Below are 19213 nucleotides of genomic sequence, written 5' to 3' on the forward strand. Positions count from 1 at the left end.
TTTAGAAGTTCTTAGGCTTGAATCCAAGTGTAATTTGGTGTTTTGATGTTGTTTTGAGTGATTCAAAGATTCAACTAAGTTAGTATGTTGATATATGACTTATTGTATGTTTGGTTGAGGTACTGGGGGCTTCGGATGTGTTTAACGGATCAAGTTTGAAGTTTGGAGAATTGCTTAAGTTGGCCTGATACTGGTGTAATCGCACCTGCGAGGGTATTGCCGCAGGTGCGACACTGCAGGTGAGGAAGTGTTTTGGATTGGGGAAGACCGCATGTGCGACTGGGTGTACGCATCTGCGAGCCCGCAGAAGCGGAAGATAGGAGGTCTGGCAGTGGCCGCAGGTGCGAGGTCTTTCGCCCCTGCGAGGTCGCAGAAGCGGATAAAAAACGCAGGTGCAGAGATGGGGATTTAAGTGATTTTCCGCAGATGCGGAGATTTTTTGCGCAAAAGTGGCACTGCAGTCCGCAGGTGCGCATATTGAGCCACAGGTACGAAAAGCCTGGGCAGAACCTATAAATAGAAGACTTCGCGAATTTTTACTCATTTCCACCATTTTCAAGTCGGACCTTGGAGCTTTTGGGGTGATTATTGAAGGGGATTCAGGGTTTTCACTGAGTAAGTTGCTTGAGCTCTATTATCATTAGCTATGGTATTTTTTCCGTCGATTTCCCACCTAATTAGAAGGATTTTTGAAGTGAAATAAGGGGTTAGGGCTTGGAATTTTGGAGAGAGTAATTTGGGGATTTGAGAGACCAAATGATGTCGGATTTTGATGAAATTGGTATGGGTAGACTCGTGAATGAATGGGCTTTCTAATTTTGTGATTTTTGTCGGATTTTTAGACGTGGGACCGGGGGTCCGGGTTTGAGTGAATTTCAGGATTTGGCCTATAATTTGGTATTTTCTTGTAGAATGGTTCCTTTCACCTATATTGATCGTATTGTATTGCTTGTGACTAGATTTGGGTCGTTTGAAGGCCTATTTGAGAGGCAAAGGCATCGCGGAGTAGGATTTTGGCTTGGTTTGAGGTAAGTAACGCTTTCAAACTTGGTTATGAGAGTTCGAAACCCCGAACTACGTGTTATGTGGTTAGTAATGAGGTGACGCACATGCCAAGTAACGGGCGTGCACCGTGAGAGTCGTGACCTGGTTCATTCCATGGCACCGTTTAATGACTCTTTATTGTTGATATCCAAGTTTCCATTATGTGATAAAGTAATTGAGTTGTAAACATGCTAGATACCATGTTAGGGCTTCATGCCGATACGGTTGGGACCCCTAGTGGTTGTTTCTTGCTGTCATTTCACTGATTTCACTGTTATTTTGTACTCAGTCATAATCATGCATTTCATATCATATCTCAGTCTCGGTTGTTATTATTGGAATAACATATCATTATTTTTGGGCTAGCTTCTAAGACATTATGAGCCCGTGGGTGAGACTGGAGAGTGATGACTGAGTGACGCCGAGAGCTTGATTATGAATGACAGTTATGGGGTCGGGCTGCACGCCGCGGTAGTTATATTTATTATGATAGCGTTTGGGCCGTAGGAGCCCCTCCGGAGTTTGGACACCCCCAATGGGCGCTGATGATATTATTGAGGGATGGATTTCCCCAGACATGGATTTGTCCGAAGTATTAATATCTAGAGATGGATTTCTCCACAGGGTTGGATTGCCCTTTTTCATCGGTACCGGGTGACTTCTAGTCAGTGATGAGTATGTTTCGGGATGGATTTCCCTGGGCCGGATGACCATATACGGTACCGAGTGGTTGAGTATTTATGTATATACCTAGAGATGGATTTCTCCTCAGGGTTGGATTGCCCTTTCTCCTTGGTACTGAGTGACTCACAATCAGTGTTATATATGTTCCGGGATGGATTTCCCTGGGCCAAATGGCCATATTCAGTACCGAGTGGTTGAGCACTTGAGAGTGGGAGTACATTGTGCATTTCATACAGTCGGTGCATTGGCATGTAGAGTCAGTTGAGTTATATATCTTAAACTGTTCAGACTTGTATTTACCTTATTACATTGAGCTGTCTATTTAACTTAAAGCATGCCTACGTTTCTGTACGTTGTTTCTATTATATCTGTTGAGGTTGAGTTCGTCACTACCTTTCAGTCCATAGTTTGGAATCGTTACTTACTCAGTTGGTGTACTCACGTTACCCCTTGCACCTTGTGTGCAGATCCATACACTTTTGGTCCCAGTGGCAGTCGCTGATCGAGGCTTCAGGCTTTAGGAGACTATCGAGGTATTTGCATGACGTTCGCAAGCCTTGACTTTCCGTCTCTATCTCTGGATGTATTTCAGTTTGTTTCCTTAAACGTTGTAATAGACTGTGTTCTCCTTTAGACGCTCATGCACTTAGTGACACCCTGGTTTTGGGTTGGATTGTATCTTATTTTGGAATTTTTTATGTTCAAACAGTTTCTTTAAATGTTAAAAGCTTCCATTAAATGTTTTCAAACTTATTGTTTTTGTGTTGGTTTGTTGAGTTGAGGCTGACCTAGTTCCACGATTGGCGCCATCACTACGGGTTGAGTTTTAGGTCGTGATAAGCTGGTATCAGAGCCTAGGTTTTATAGGTTTCACGAGTCATGAACAAGTTTAGTAGAGTTTTGTGGATCGGTACGAAGACTTCTGTACTTATCTTCGAGAGGATGCAGAAACCTTAGGAAACTTCACATTCTTGAATTCTTGTCGTGCGAATCTGTTTATTCTAGTAACTAAACTTCATTTATACCACCAGTTAGGGCAGCGAGAGGTCGAGGTCGCGGTAGAGGCCGTGGCATGGGCAGGGGTGTAGCCCGCTCAGTAGCTAGGGCGGCACCTGCAGACCCACCAGTTGCCCCAGTTCAGGATCAGGTTCCGGTTATAGATGCACCAGCGGGACCAACTCAGGCACTACCCGTGCCTATTGTTATCCAAGGCATTTGATCGGTTCCAAGCCTGTACCACTATTGAGTGCAAGGATGGTCGATGCAATTTTACCCAACAAAGGCCGGGATCGATTTCCACAAGGAGTTAATTGATTTGGAGTTAGGTATCTAACTAATCTAGATGTGCGTGTTGTTCCAAATTGTACTTCCAAACATGGTCATGATAGATTATACCTATACTTCTAATGCTATACTATAATATGCCAGAATAAGCTAAGTACACTATTTTTGTTGGTTGTTTTCAAGGATTAAAAGGGACTAGGGCAGTGACTTCCGCCTAGGTGGATATCTAACGGATATCGAGAATTCAGGGCAAACTTATTATGATCGGGGTCGTGATATAACCATCACACATAAGTGCTCACTATATACCTCTCGGTAGTTTGAGTGACTTTGCCCGATTTGACTTTCTCAAGTCCAAATGGGTGTTCATGCATAGCAGCCTAAACAGCCTCTCTGAATCTCACTTCCGCGGACCGCTTATTTGTGGTCGCCTCAGCGATGGTCCTTACGCGGCCGCTCTTTTCTGCCGTTGTCAGCATTCAAGTCTAGCCTTGGATTTGTGCAATTTTGACTCCTTCATAAGTTGATTATGGCATCTTTGCCTCATTTTGACCAAACCCTGCAAGAAAGCACATTAATTCAGTTTTCGGGAATACCTTTACGCATTTTTGACCCAAAACCTAAGCAAAAGAGAGCACATATTAGGTTAACATCCATAGTTATCAACTCCCCCAAACTTAAGCTTTTGCTTGTCCTGAAGAAAACAAAGTAATTCAAACCTCCACAAGGAAAAGAAAGGAAAGTTTCAGCTGTCCTAAGGTGACTTCATCAAGCATCAATTGGGACTAACAATTACCCTCAACACAAATGCATTATCAACAACACACAACCTTTTGTGTACCATAGTTCTAGTGCGACATAAGAGCATCAAGAGTTGACTTAACTCACCAAGGAAGCTCTCTCTCTACTACGTAGGTCATTGTGGAACCCAAACTCTTACTCCTCTACTCTCCATAAGCAAATCTCACATTAGATTATAGCACTCAAAATAAGGATTGTGGGAAATTACGCTCATCTCTCTCAAGGGAAGGTCACAAGTCCGGCTCCAAGTACCATAAGCTGCACCTTATGTAAATCACCACTAATGTAAACTCACTCAACTCGAAATCATATAGGGCTTTTGCGGAAATATAATGAGGGCTTTTGGTTAAAGGTAGGATATATCGGTCTATGAAGGTTTCATCTTTCCTTAAGCACTTCATTTTCTCATTTCGGCTCACACTTTCTTGACTCTTTGAGTCATTTTCTTCTTCCTTAGGGGACTACAGAGACACACTGTCACTCTTTCTTGCTCATGACAATCATTTTCTCCTTTTCTAAGCATTCCAAACCTTTTATCATTTCTTTCATTGAATCCCTTCATTTTATATACTATTCACTTTCTTTTTGACTTCTTGGTTTTTCTTTCTTTTCTTTTTGCCTTCCCTTTTCTTTATTTTGTACCTTTTATCACTTTCAAATTCCTTGTCTCTCCCCCCAAACTTATGCTTTTGCCAATTGTGCTAAGGAAAGATCGGGTGCCAAGAGAGGGTCATTATAGAACGGATAAAGGCTTGTATCATGGTTATTGAAAGAACATGGGCTTCGGCTCACCGGGTTTGACTTGGGATATCATATTTGGTGGGATATGGATGCTTTCAAGTTTTAATTTGGATTAAAGAGATCCTATATTCATTTCTCAAGTCGACCTACACTTATAATTTCGCCTAGACAAACATTCGGGGCAAGTTCTAGACTTATTGGCACGGAACTTGGACTTGCAAATCATTACCTCACCTCACAAGCTGTTGGATTGCTAAAGAGAACAGAGTCGAGGTCCCACAACAACCCTAGCTAAGATTGAGCAACACAAATGGCTTCAAAAAGCCACTCGATGATTGTTTAGTCAACACAAGATTCTAACGGTCACAACTATACCCGTTCTTTGCAAATCAACTTGTTTCTAACCATAAGGTCAAAGGTAAATATGCTAGGTCCAAGTAAAGTTTGCATGAGACACTTTTATTCATTACTACTATTTACACAAAAATATAAAGAAAACGTACGCAAACCCTTAAGAAGGTTATCAAGCCATCTATCATCGGGAAGAGCCACCCGGTTCACACAACATCCACCTTTGAAAAGAATCGTGGCATTAAGAAAACCAAAGGTTTATTGATCACGAAGCTAAGAAAATAAAGAAGCTACTAAAGGAAGTAAAAAGCTAAGCTATTAAGGAAAAAGATCACAAGAAGTTATAAAGTGAACTACGGAAAGTGAAATGAATATGTACAATAATGGAAAGAGACGAATATATACAAAATGGGACTGAATATATACATGGATCGGTAAAGTTATATACATACCAGAAGTGAAAAATAAATGGTAAAGTTATATACATACCAAAAGTGAAAAATAGATGGTAAAGTTATATACATACCAAAAGTGAAAAATAACGAAAAGTAGAAATAAAGAAAAAATACTATCATAATTATTACATGCCAGTCATCAAATCGAAATAGGACACCCCCCCCCCCCCCAAATAAAAGCTAGCATTGTCCTCAATGCTAAAAGCAAAAATAAGATCAAGAAGGGATAGAGAGTAAAGAAAACTCCCTGTGTGGTTTGCATCGGGTCCTGCACATCAGTGGGGTCCTCGGACTGCATAGGATCAACAGCTCCCACCAGGTCCTCTAACTTGATCTCCAAATCTGACTGGGGGACCACTGGGTTGCTGAGCATCTGGATCATCTTTGTAGTAGCCTGTGTAGTGGCAACTGGATCCTCAGACTGGCCAGCTGCTTGTGCCTCATGCCTTGCTGCCTGTGCTGCTGTGACATGCTCCTCCAAGAGAAAATCCAATGGGATATCACAAGATGATGTGAACCTTTGTACATCCTGCCTAAGCTGCTGTACTGATTCCTTTGAAGCCCGAGTCTTCTTCATCTTCTTGACCTGCTTGACCAGGTCCTTTATTGCTTTTCCTTGAGTATCCAAAGTGGCCATGATAAGTTTTTGGTTTTCCAGGAGCTTCTTCCGGTTGTCTAGAAGCTCCTTTAACGATTCCTCCACTGATGAAGGCACCTGAGGCTGTGCCAGAGCTGACTGAGTTGCTACTGCACTGGATAAGACAGACAACTTTGAATAGCTGCGTGCATCTAGTTGTTGATACTGGATAGAGTCTGAGAAAGCTGCAGTGCAGTCTAGGGGCAGGCAGAAGAAGATGGCAAAGACAAGGGCTCGGTGATAGATGGCCCTGATGGAAGAGGAGGTACGACAGCTGAGGATCCCCCTACTGTGGATGGCTCTGACCCAGCGACCACTACCCCTGGCTCTTCAGACTGGCCAGTGGGGAGAGCAGCTTTACCCTTTGCTTTAGGGTTGTCCGGTCCTTTGGTGTTGTACCATGAGAAGGGTTGCTTTGGCTTTGTCTTAGTGTCATAATTCTTCTTCTCAACTCCCTGGTCCGCAAAGTACATGATGAGGAAATCGGGGTAGAGGTATGATCTTTCGTCCTTCCCAACTGCCTTTGTGATGTTGTAATGCATGGGATTCCCTACATTGATGGGATACCCTGCCATGATGGAAGCTATCAAGATGCACCGGGTGAGTGTAAGGACACTGTCATGCTGACACGAATCCAGCCGGTTGCAAACAAAGGTGGACCACTCTTTGGCTTCAAAACTGAGGGTGTTCTGGCTATTGGGAACCCTGCTGTGAGCCATGCCGGTGTTGTCCCAGGAGCTAATATTTCCGCCACCCATGGCCGGGCTGCCTCACCAAGTGCCAGCTTTTCCAAATATTGCACAACTTCCACATTCTCAAAACCAGCATACTCATTCAATGTCTGGCCATCAAATCGGATCCTCAGATTCCGGACCTTTGTCACTGTGGTGCCCTTTTTTATGTGGGCCATGTTTAGAATCCTTTGACAAGAAATTCATTGGCATCCGGAACGTTGCTGGTGAACCATTTCCACCCTACTCTCTCATCAAATTGCCTTTTGACATTTGGATTGTGGGGAAGGAGGTCTCGCTCAATGAATTTCCTCTCTAGGGTGAGTGACCTTTGGGGCAACCATTCTCGAAATTTCTGGTAGGTCAGCTTACTGAAAAACCTGTGCCGCCACACCTCCGGATTTCTTGATCTTTCCAAACCTCCAACAATAGAATCACCCCCTAGCCCATCGCCCGGGACCTCGGCATCATCAACATCAGTAGGGGCAGGGGCATCTGGTGAGGCCAGAGTTGCAGCAGGTGGGGAAGATGATCCCGACGCCTCACTACCTTCCTTTAAGTCATCAGACGACTCAGTAGAGGAGGTGGGTACATCTACCAGACGATATTTCTCCTGGAAATTTAGGACATTAGTGGGCACAGAGTCCTCTTCCGAAGCTTCTCGGGAAGGGACATGCTCACTCGTATTGGAGTGGTCTGCTGCTCTATCCGCAGCTTTGATGGCTGCTCTCATCTTCCTAATTGATTTTTGGACTGCGAGTGGTAACTTGGTCTTTCCTTTTCCTCCTTTTCCCCTGCCTCAGGAAGATTCTGCCCTCTCTTTAGCTTTATCGCTTCTACCTCGTGGTTGGACCATTGTCCACAGCAGACAAGCAAAGAAAAACAGTCAGAACATAGTTTCCAGCATGTTAAAACATTGCAGTTAAAATGCAGAACTGCTTCCCAGAACCAGGCACCGCGGACCGCGGAAAAGTGACCGCGGCCGCGAAGTGCCCACTGCGGACCGCAAAAAAGTAACCGCGGCCGCGAAGAGAGTAGGATCAGACTACTCACTTTCTGACCATTGATCACTGCGGACCGCGAAAAAGCAGATGCGGCCGCGAAAGATCAACAACAGACCGCGAAAAAGTAGATGCGGCCGCGAAATCTGTTACCAGTCTTTTCTAAAGCTTAAGAACGTGGACCGCGAAACCTTGGCCGCAGCCGTGATGAACCAACGCGGACCGCAAAAAAGTGGACTGCGGACCGCAAAATTCAAAAATAACTGGCACTGACTAACGTATGTGACCTAGGGTTTTCACAATAATATGTGCAATTACACGCTGGTTGATGACCCCATCCCCTATTAAGTATGTAAAAGCTACCCACATGAATTTTAGGTATCAATGTTTAGATTATGGGAAGTAATCAAACCCTAATTAAAAAGAAAAAGTTAAAACTAAGAGAAGAGAAAGCAAAATATAAAAGCAATGCGATGATTTGAGCATACCAGTTGTGGAATTTAGAGAAAATCGGACTCTTGATTAGTGAAATTAGATTTGGAACTACTCATAGGAAGATGAACAGTCGGCAATTACTGTGAGAGTGAAGGGTTCGAAAAGTGTAAAAGGAAATAGGTCCGGCTATTTATACTAAAAGCGCCAGGACCCACCGACTTACCTGAGCGTGGTCCGCGAAATACCGCCGCGGTCCGCGCTTTTACCTTTTTGAAGGGTTGTTGCAAAGGCTGGACCGCTGAGAGCGTAAAACAGGCGCGACCGCGAAAGAGTAATGCGGACCGTAAAAGTTTAACTGCGGACGTGAATACAACTTTAGAGAGTTGCTATTCTGGACTTTTCAAGTCCGCATTCGCTGACCATTTACGCCCCCGTGAAAGGCACCTGCGACCGCGAATGTTTGAGCGCGGTCAGCCTAATTCCCCGTACTTGGGCAAATTTTTCCAGCAATAGTCGTGCACTACACAAACGATTCCTACACAAACTTAACAACCAGTTAGTCCAAAGCAAAGCCTACACTAAGAAGAATATCAAAAAGAAATAAAACACATGGGTTGCCTCCCAAGAAGCGCCTGATTTAACGTCGCGACACGATGCATGTTACTATCAATCACTTGAAAAGGATCACTGCCACCACGTGGCTATCATCAAATTTGCCAAGATAGTATTTCACTCGGTGCCCATTAACTCGGAAGATTTCACCATTTTTGTTTATCAAATCAAGAGCACCAAACGGAGTTACATACACCACTTCAAAAGGGCCACTCCATTTTGACTTGAGCTTTCCCGGAAACAGTCGTAATCGAGAGTTGAATAGAAGAACCAAATCACCCTCCTTGAATTCCTTATTTCGGGCATATTTGTCATGTAAGTACTTCATCTTGTCCTTATACAAGGATGAGCTGGAGTAGGCATGAAACCTAAACTCATCAAGTTCATTTAGTTGCTCTACCCGGAGATTTGCAGCTACATCTCATTCAAGGTTTAACTTCTTCAGCGCCCACATGGCCTTATGCTCTAATTCAACTAGAAGGTGGAATGCTTTCCTAAATACGAACCGGTACGGAGACATACCAATTGGAGTCTTGTACGCAGTTCTGTAAGACCACAAAGCATCATCAAGTTTCCTTGACCAATCAGTCCGGTTTGCATTGACAGTCTTGGAAAGAATACTTTTGATCTCCCTATTGGAAACCTCAACTTGTCCACTAGCCTGGGGATGATAAGGGGTTGACACTTTATGATTGAGACCATACTTGGAGAGTAAAGTATCGAAGGCCTTGTTGCAAAAATGAGAACCCCCATAACTGATGATCGCCCTAGGAGTGCCAAACCTTGTGAAAATATTTTTTTTCAAGAAAGCCACCAAACTCCGTGCCTCATTGTTGGGAAAAGCCACAACTTCAACCCACTTGGAAAAATAATTAACAACAACCAGAATGTAAGTGTTACCACATGAACTCACGAACGGCCCCATGAAGTCGATGCCCCTTACATCAAAAATATCAATCTCAAGAATAGTGGTGAGAGGCATCTCATCCTTCTTGGAAATTCCACCCGCTCTCTGACACTCATCACATCTCTTCACCAGCTCACTAGCATCTTTATACAAGGTAGGCCAGTAAAAACCACAACTGAGAACCTTTGAAGCAGTTATCGCCCACCATGATGACCACCGTAGGGCGAGGAATGGCAAGCATCAAGAATACTAATTTTCTCCTCTTTCGGAACACATCTCTGGATCACACTGTCATTACAAATCTTGAAAAGATAAGGCTCGTCCCAGCAATAATCCAAGCTATCACGTTTAAGCTTTTTCCTTTAGTTAGAAGAGAGCTCACATGGGACAATACCGGTCACAAGAAAGTTAGCCACATCGGCGAACCAAGGCATACTATTCAAAGACACGGATAGGAGTTGTTCATCCGGAAATGAATCATTAATTTTGAGGCCATCATGGGGCCTCCCCTCCTCTTCCAAGCGAGACAAGTGATCCGCAACTTGGTTTTCACACCCTTTTCGATCAATAATTTCAAGGTCAAACTCTTGAAGCAGTAGAACCCATCTCATCAACCTAGCCTTAGAGTCCTTTTTTGTCATCATGTAACGGAGTGCCGCGTGATCAATGTGTACAATCACTTTGGTACCCATGAGATATGGCCTGAACTTTTCCATGGTAAATACAATGGCTAGTAACTCTTTCTCGATCACAGTATAATTGACTTGGGCATCATTCATCGTTTTTCTTGCATAATAGACCAGACAAAATATCTTGTTGATCCTTTGCCCCAAAACTGCTCCTACCGCAACGTCACTAGCATCACACATGAGCTCAAATGGTAAGCTCCAATTGGGTGCGGTGATGATGGGAGTGGTAGTCAATCTATATTTGAGAAGCTCAAAAGCTTTCATGCAATCATCACTAAACACAAACTTTGCATCCTTTCCAACAACTTGCACAAGGGATTCACCACTTTTGAGAAGTCTTTGATGAACCATGCCCAAGAAAGCTCCTAACTACCTTGACGGAAGTAGGAGGATGGAGTTTTGAAATCACTTCAATCTTCGCTTTGTCCACTTCAGTACTGTTCTTTGAGATCTTATGGCCGAGGACAATGCCCTCCTCAACCATAAAGTGGCACTTTCCCCAATTAAGTACTAAGTTGGTATCTTCACATCGGGCCAACACTTTGTCAAGATTACCCAAACATCCTTCAAATGAGTCACCCATAACACTATAATCATCCATGAAGACTTCAAGGAAGCCCTCCACCATATCCGTAAATATAGCCATCATACACTGCTGAAAGGTGGCCGGTGCATTACACAACCCAAATGGCATCCGTGAGAATGCAAAGGTTCCATACGGACACGTGAAGGTAGTTTTCTCTTGGTCCTCCGGTGCAATCAAAATCTGGTTGTAACCTGAGTACCCATCCAAAAAGCAATAGTAGGCACGCCCGACAAGTCTATCCAACATTTGGTCAAGAAAGGGCAGTGGAAAACGATCTTTGCGGGTCACTTTGTTCAGCTTTAGGTAATCCATGCATACCCTCCATCTGGTGACAATCCTAGTGGGGATCAACTCATTTTGCTCATTTGTGATCACAATCATACCCCCTTCTTCCACACACATTGTACCGGCGAAGTCCATGAACTATCCGAAATGGGGTACACAACCCCTGCATCAAGCCACTTGATAATCTCCTTCTTGACGACCTCTTGCATGGCCTCATTCAACCTCCTTTGATGTTTCATGGAGGGGTTGGCATCATCCTCAAGTATAATTTTGTGCATGCAATTGCTACAGTCCATCTAATTGCCTTCTTCCTTCTTTGGAGCACCGCAAGGGTGGCACTACCTGCACGTTAGTTAAGCACGAAGAAAGAATAATAGGTAAGTTGAACATGGGCCCAAGAATTCATACCTGGGGTGTAAAGGCCAAGGCTTCAACTCTAATACGGGAGGCTCCTCGATTGAGGGCTTTTTTGGTGGAGTCTTTCGGTTCTCAAGATCCAAGGAAAGTTTCCGGGGCTCATATGTGTAAGAACCCATTCCTTGCAAAGCATTGACATATTTTACCAAGCCTTCATCCTCTGCCACATCATGGTTCAACAACACAACTTCCAAAGGGTCCTCCACATTTATCACAGCACTAGTGTCTTCAACAATCACCTCGGTCACAAGATCCACAAATGAACATACTTCGTTGCTATTGGGCTGCCTCATTGATTTGCAGACATGGAACACAACTTTTTCATCACTCACCTGGAAGGTGAGATCCCCTACTTCCACATCAACTAAGGCCTTCCATGTAGCTAGGAAAGGTCTCCCCAATATGATCGACACCTCATAGTCAACCTCGCAGTCAAGAATCACAAAATCCGCGGGAAGTATGAACTTGTCGACCCTCACTAACACATCATCAATTATCCCCAATGGCCTTTTCATTGTCCTATCCATCAATTTCAACCTCATGGATGTGGGCCTTGGCTGCCCAATCCCCAATGTCTTAAACACAGAATATGGCATCAATTTAATGCTTGCCCCAAGTCGCACAAAACTTTGGCAAAATCGGCACTACCAATAGGGCACGGGATTGTAAAAGCACCGAGTCCTCTAGCTTTGGGGCCATGGAATGTACAATGGAACTCACTTGGTACGTCATCTTGATCGTTTCACAATTCATGGATCTCTTCTTTGTTAACAAGTCCTTCATAAACTTGGCATATCCTGGCATTTGTTCTGGAGCTTCCACCAAAGGTACATTTATTGACAAACTCTTCATCATATCAATAAATTTCTTGAACTCGTTATCATTGTTCTGTTTTGCAAGCCTCTGAGGGTATGGTGGAGGAGGCCTTGGCAAAGGAGCCTTGGCTTTGGGCACTACCGTTTTTGATATGTCTATCACGTGTTCCCTAGACGGGCTCACATCATTTTGTGTCTCCTCCAAGCTGTCATCAATGTCAATTCTCACTTCTTCATTCACAATATCATCACTCACTTGCACATAATTGCTTTTCTCATCATCCTCTTGCACTAACACATCATCACTCACAACCTTTCTTGCATTAGAGGTACTATCAATACCACCTCTACCACTCCTTGTAGTCACCGCCATAGCGTGACCCGTATTGTCCCCTCCCTTCAGGTTTACTACCGTGTCACTAGGTAGTGCCCCCTTAGGGCGAGTGTTCAAAGCTTGCGAAATCTGGCCAAGTTAGACCTCCAAGTTGCAGATAGAAGTATTATGGTATGCCAACTAGGCATCGGAGTCGGCGTTTTTCTTCATCATTTGCTCAAACATTGACTCAATCTGTCCCATCTCATTGTTGGACGAGCTAGGGCCTTGAGTCAGGAATGGAGGCGGGTTGTTTGGTTGTTGAAGGCCTTTGAAAGCCCGGACTCGAATTCCCCTGATTACTGTTATTCCAACCCCTTGGTTGTTGTTGCCTCCCCAATTGCTATTGTTATTGCCACCCGAGTTGCCCTGGTTGCCCCAATTCTTATTCTTGTTCCCCAGTTGCTTTGGTTTTTGTTGTTCCCACTGTTCCAGTTTCCTTGTTGGTTTTGATTCCCCCAATTTCCTTGGGATCTCCATGGTTGTTGTTGATTCAGAGCATTGCCCCGTTGCCCTTGGTAGCTATTCACATACTGAACCTCTTCACTTTGATCATCATACACATCATCTTGGTTGTAACCATTACCACCTTGCTCAAATTGATCTGGATTTCCTTGACTTTGTTGACCTCTTTGCCGCCTCTTATTGACCTTAATATTTACCCCTTCCATGGCATTCACTTGTCTTGGCGCTTCAACTTATTGCAATTGAGCTTTGGCCAACTGGTTCATTGTTGTAGTTAACTCTGCTATTGCTTGGCCGTGGTCATGGATCTCTTTGTGTAGGTGAATGACATTGGGATCATCTTGTGGCACATTAGCTCAACTTTGCCACGCCGAGGAAGTATCCGCCATCTCATCAAGTATATCACACGCCTAACAATAAGGTGTGTTCATAAAGTTTCCCCCAACTAGTTGGTTAACTACACACTGGTTGGTAGTGTTGATGCCACGGTAGAATGTTTGCTGGATCATGGCTTCGGTCATGTCATTGTTCGAACATTCTTTAAACATTGTCCGATACCTTTTCCAAATCTCATGAAGCGGTTTATTTGGCTCTTGTTTAAAGGCAAGGATCTCATCTCTCTGCGTCGCCAACTCATCCCAAGTAGTGATGGAATGGTTGGGCAACCTCTCAAGCCAATCAAGGCTTTCCCCCTTAGAGAGAATGGGAAAAGCCTTAATCTCAACGCGTCCTTAGAGACGTTCGTTTGCTTGCTCCCCTAACATGTATCAACAAAACCCTTCAGATGCTTATAGGCATTGTGGTGTGGAGCTCCAATGAAGAAACCCCTCTATTCCAAGAGTGTAAGCATAACGTTGGTTATTTGGAAGTTGCCCACCCTAATCCGGGGCAGGACTATTGCACTTGCGTATCCTTCATTGGGCAACGTCCGGTGTGATGCCCTTGCTAGAGGTGGGGGAGGGTTTGGAATATTGTCTAAGGCGGTCGACCTCTCCTTTGTGCTTATGGTTCAGGTTAAATCTCATCCACATTATCATCATCTACCTCCTCCCCCAAAGGCAAATTTCCGGGAGCATCATTGTTAAGAGCCATATTGTACCTAAGAGAAATTCACAAACAAATTAGAAAATCGGAAGGAAAGAAAAACAAGACACACAAATAGTTAGATAGATAGCTAAAACTGTCTAACTCCCTAGCCTGTACCACTATCGAGTGGCAAGGATGGTCGATGCGGTTTTACCCGACAAAGGTCGGGATCGATTTCCACAGGGAGTTAATTGACTTGGAGTTAGGTATCTAACTAATCTAGATGTGCGTGTTGTTCCAAATTGCACCTCCAAACATGGTCATGATTGATTATACTATACTTCTAATGCTATACTATAATATGCTAGAATAAGCTAAGTACACTATTTTTGTTGGTTGTTTTCAAGGATTAAAAGGGACTAGCGCAGTGACTTCCGCCCCTGCGGAGGTTTCGCAAAGGCGTAATTCTGACCGCGTCCGCGCTTGATCTACCGCGGCGGTGTAATAATGACCGCGGTCCGCGTTTCTCCATATTTGATCTGGGTTGGGACCTGTTTCGCGGACGGCGTAAAACCCACCGCGTCCGCATTAGCTTAAATCGCGACCGCTTAATTTGGACGCGGACTGCGTTCTTCAAGCAAAGCTCAACTTGCAGGGTCTCTGAACCTAGGAGTACACCCTCAGCAAAAATACCATCGCGACTGCGCCAGATATTCCGCTGCCACGCTTTTCCATCGCGGTCAGCGGTCACTATTTTACCCAAAATAGCCTCTATGAATCTCACTTCCGCGGACCGCGTATTTGTGGCCTCCTCGGCGATGGTCCTTACGTGGCTGCTCTTTTCTGCTGCTGTCAGCGTTCCAGTCCAGCCTTGGATTTGTGCAATTTTGAATCCTTCATGAGTTGATTATGGCATCTTTGCCTTATTTTGACCAAACCCTGCAAGAAAGCACATTAAGTCTATTTTCGGGAATACCTTTACGCATTTTGACCCAAAACCTAAGCAAAAGAGAGCACATATTAGGTTAAAATCCATAGTTATCAGCCTTCAAGAGGCCCTAGCTTAGATTTTGACTGTGTGCACCAGCCTTGCTCAGACAGTCTCTGCTCCAGCCGCAACAGCTACTTCTCAGGCCGGGGGAGGTGTTCAGACTCCCACCGCCCGCACACCCTAGCAGGTGGTGTAGGGACTTCAGACATCGGGGGCACCACCAGCCTAGCTAGTTGCAACTGCTCAAGACTATATGGTTCCTGCCATGGATGATGATGAGCAGCATAGATTGGAGATGTTTGGTAAACTTCAGCCTCCGACTTTCAGCGAGGGCGAGGATGCCCAGGGTTTCTTGGATAAGTGTTAGTGGATTCTCCGTACAACAGGTATTTTGTAGACCAGTGGGGTCTCGTTCACTACTTTTTAGTTCTCTGGAGCTGCCTTCACTTGGTGGGACGCTTATGAGAGGCGTAGGCTGGTTTGTGCAGCACCGCCTACATGGTAGCAGTTCTCCATTTTTTTCCTGGATAAGTATGCACCGCAGTCCCGCAGAGAGGAGCTGAGTAGGCAGTTTGAGCAGTTGCGTCAGGATGATATGACTATGATGTAGTATGGGATGATATTCTCGTAGTTGGTCGGTCATGCTATCTGGTTGGTTCCCACAGATAAGGAGAGGATCAGGAGGTTCATTGATGGTCTCACATATCAGCTGCGGATTCTTCTGACTAGAGAGAGGGTGTCTGGTGCTTCTTTGAGGAGGCTGTTAACATTTCTCGAGATCTAGCGTCGGTTCGCCGCCAAGAGCGAGTAGAGAGAGAGGTCAAGAGGCCTCATGGATCTAGTAGTTTTGGTGGTGTTGCTTCTGGAGATCAGTTTCACCACGGCAGGGGCCGTCCCTTCAGGCACGCTCAGACGACTCGTCTAGTTCACCGTGGCGCATCTTCTAGCCATGGTTCTCACAGTTCTCAGCAGAGCCACTCATCTCTCAGTGCCTTTCCAGCTTAGAGTTCGTCTCATCCACCATCATCTCAGGGTTCATCTATGCCTGGTCCTTCTAGCGGGTATCCCGATGCTCGGGGCTCCCTTCAGTCCTAATTGCCAGTGGCTGGTAGGGGTTGCTTTGAGTGTAGAGATTTGGGTCATATCAAGAGGTTCTGTCCCCGCTATACGAGAGGTTCATCCCAGTAGAGGAGTCAGCCTTCGGCTTCAGCACCAGTTACTTTACCACCCGCCCATCCAGCTCGGGGTGGAGGTCAGTCAACTAGGGGTTGCCATAGAGGGGGAGGCCAATCAGGTGGCGGTCAGGCCCGTTTTTATGCATTCCCTGCCAGACCAGATACTATTGCTTCAGATACTGTGATCACAGGTATTATCTTAGTTCGTCGTATTTTTCTCATTGTTTGGATATGCCCCGCGAGTCTCTTGTTTCATCTGTTCATGTATCTAGACCGGTGGGCGATACTATTGTTGTGGACCGTGTGTGTAGTGACTATTGGGAGACTAGAGACTAGAGTGGATCTGTTGTTGCTTAGTATGGTTGACTTTGATGTGATATTGGGCATGGATTGGTTGTCTCTGTGTCACGCTATTCTAGACTGTCACTCTAAGACGGTGACGTTGGCTATGCCGAGAGTGCCACGGATTGAGTGGCGAGGTTCGTCGGATTATGTTCCCAGTAGAGTGATTCCATTCTTGAAGGCCTAGCGTATGGTTGGGAAGGGTTGTTTTTCTTATTTGGCTTTTGTAAGGGACGTTAGTGTAGAGACTCCTACTATTGATTCAGTTTCGGTGGTGAGGGATTTTCCAGATGTGTTTCCTACAGACCTGTCGGGCATGCCGCCGGACAGGGATATTGACTTGGTGCCGGGCACTCAGCCTATTTCTATTCCACCATACCGTATGGCACTGGCTGAGTTGAAGGAGTTGAAAGAGCAGCTTCAGGAGCTCCTTGAGAAGGGGTTTATTCGGCCTAGTGTGTCACCTTGGGGTGTACCAGTTTTATTTATGAAGAAAAAGGATGACACTATGAGAATGTGCGTTGATTACAAGCAATTGAACAAAGTCACAATCAAGAACAAGTATCCCTTACCTCGTATTGATGATTTATTTGACCAGCTTCAGGGAGCGAGGGTGTTCTCCAAGATTGATTTGAGGTCAGGGTATCACTAGTTAAGGATTAGGGACTCGGACATTCTTAAGACATCTTTCAGGACCCGATATAGTCATTCTGAGTTCCTTGTGATGTCTTTTGGGATGACCAATGCCCGAGCAGCGTTCATGCATTTGATGAACAGTGTGTTCTAGCCTTACCTCGACTCATTTATTATTGTATTCATTGATGATATCCTGGTATACTCTCGTAGCCAGGAGGAGCATGCCCATTATTTGTGGATTGTGTTGCAGCGGTTGAGGGAGGAGAAACTTTATGCTAAGTTCCCCAAGTGTGAGTTATGGCTCAGTTCAGTGGCGTTCTTGGGGCACGTGGTGTCCAGTGAGGGTATTTAGTTGGATTCGAAGAATATAGAGGCGGTCCAGAGTTGGCCCAGACCATCCTCAGCCACAGAGATTCGTAGCTTTCTTAGTTTGGCGGGTTATTATCGCTGATTCGTTCAGGGTTTCTCGTATATTGCATCACCTTTAACCAAATTGACCCAAAAGGGTTCTCCTTTCAGGTGGTTGGATGAGTGTGAGGCGAGCTTTCAGAAGCTCAAGACTGCCTTGACCACATCCCCAGTGTTAGTTCTGCCATCAGCTTCTGGTTCATATTCAGTATATTGTGATGTTTCTCGGATCAATATCGGGTGTGTTTTGATGTAGGAGGGTGGAGTGATTGCTTATGCTTCGCGTCACTTGAAGCCCCATGAGAAGAACTACCTTGTTCATGATTTGGAGTTGGGTGCCATTGTTTACGTGTTGAAGATTTGGAGACACTATCTCTATGTGTGTCTTGTGAGGTGCTTACTGATCATCGTAGCCTCCAACACTTGTTCAAACAGAAGGATCTCAATTGAGGTAGCGGAGATGGTTAGAGCTGCTAAAGGACTATGATATTACCATTTTGTACTATCCGAGAAAGGCCAATGTGATGGCCGACGCCTTGGGTAGGAAGGCAGTGAGTATGGGTAGTCTTGCATTCTTGCCTGTTGGGGAGAGACCTCTTGTAGTTGATGTTCAAGCTTTGGCCAATCGATTTGTTAGATTGGATATTTCGGAGCCCTGTCGGGTCCTAGCTTGTGTGGTTTCTCGGTCTTCCTTGTTTGATCGCATTAGAGAGCGTCAGTATGATGATCCTCATTTGCTTGTCCTCAAGGACAGGGTTAAGCACGGTGATGCCAGAGATGTGACTATTGGTGGTAACGGGGTATTGAGAATGCAGGTCCGGATATGTGTGCCCAATATAGATGGGCTTCGGGAGTTGATTCTAGAGGAGGCCCACAACTCGTGATATTCTATCCATCCAGGTGCCGCGAAGATGTACTAGGATTTGAGACAACACTATTGGTGGAGGAGGATGAAGAAAGATATAGCTGGGTTTGTAGCTCGGTGTCTCAACTGTCAGCAGGTGAAATATGAGCATTAGAGGCCGGGTGGCTTGCTTCAGCAGATAGAGATTCCAAAGTGGGAGCGGATCACCATGGATTTCGCAGTTGGGCTCCCACGGACTTCGAGGAAGTTCGATGCTATTTGGTTGGTTGTGGATCGGTTGACCAAGTATGCACACTTCATTCCTGTGAGCACTACCAATTCTTCAAAGGGGTTGGCTGAGATTTACATCAGAGAGATTGTTCGCCTTCATGGAGTGTCAATTTCTATCATTTCAGACAGAGGCACGCAGTTTATATCGCAGTTCTGGAGGGCCGTGCAGCAAGAGTTGGGCACTCAG

This window comes from Nicotiana attenuata, unplaced genomic scaffold (assembly GCF_001879085.1).
Source record: "Nicotiana attenuata strain UT unplaced genomic scaffold, NIATTr2, whole genome shotgun sequence".
NCBI lineage: Eukaryota > Viridiplantae > Streptophyta > Magnoliopsida > Solanales > Solanaceae > Nicotiana > Nicotiana attenuata.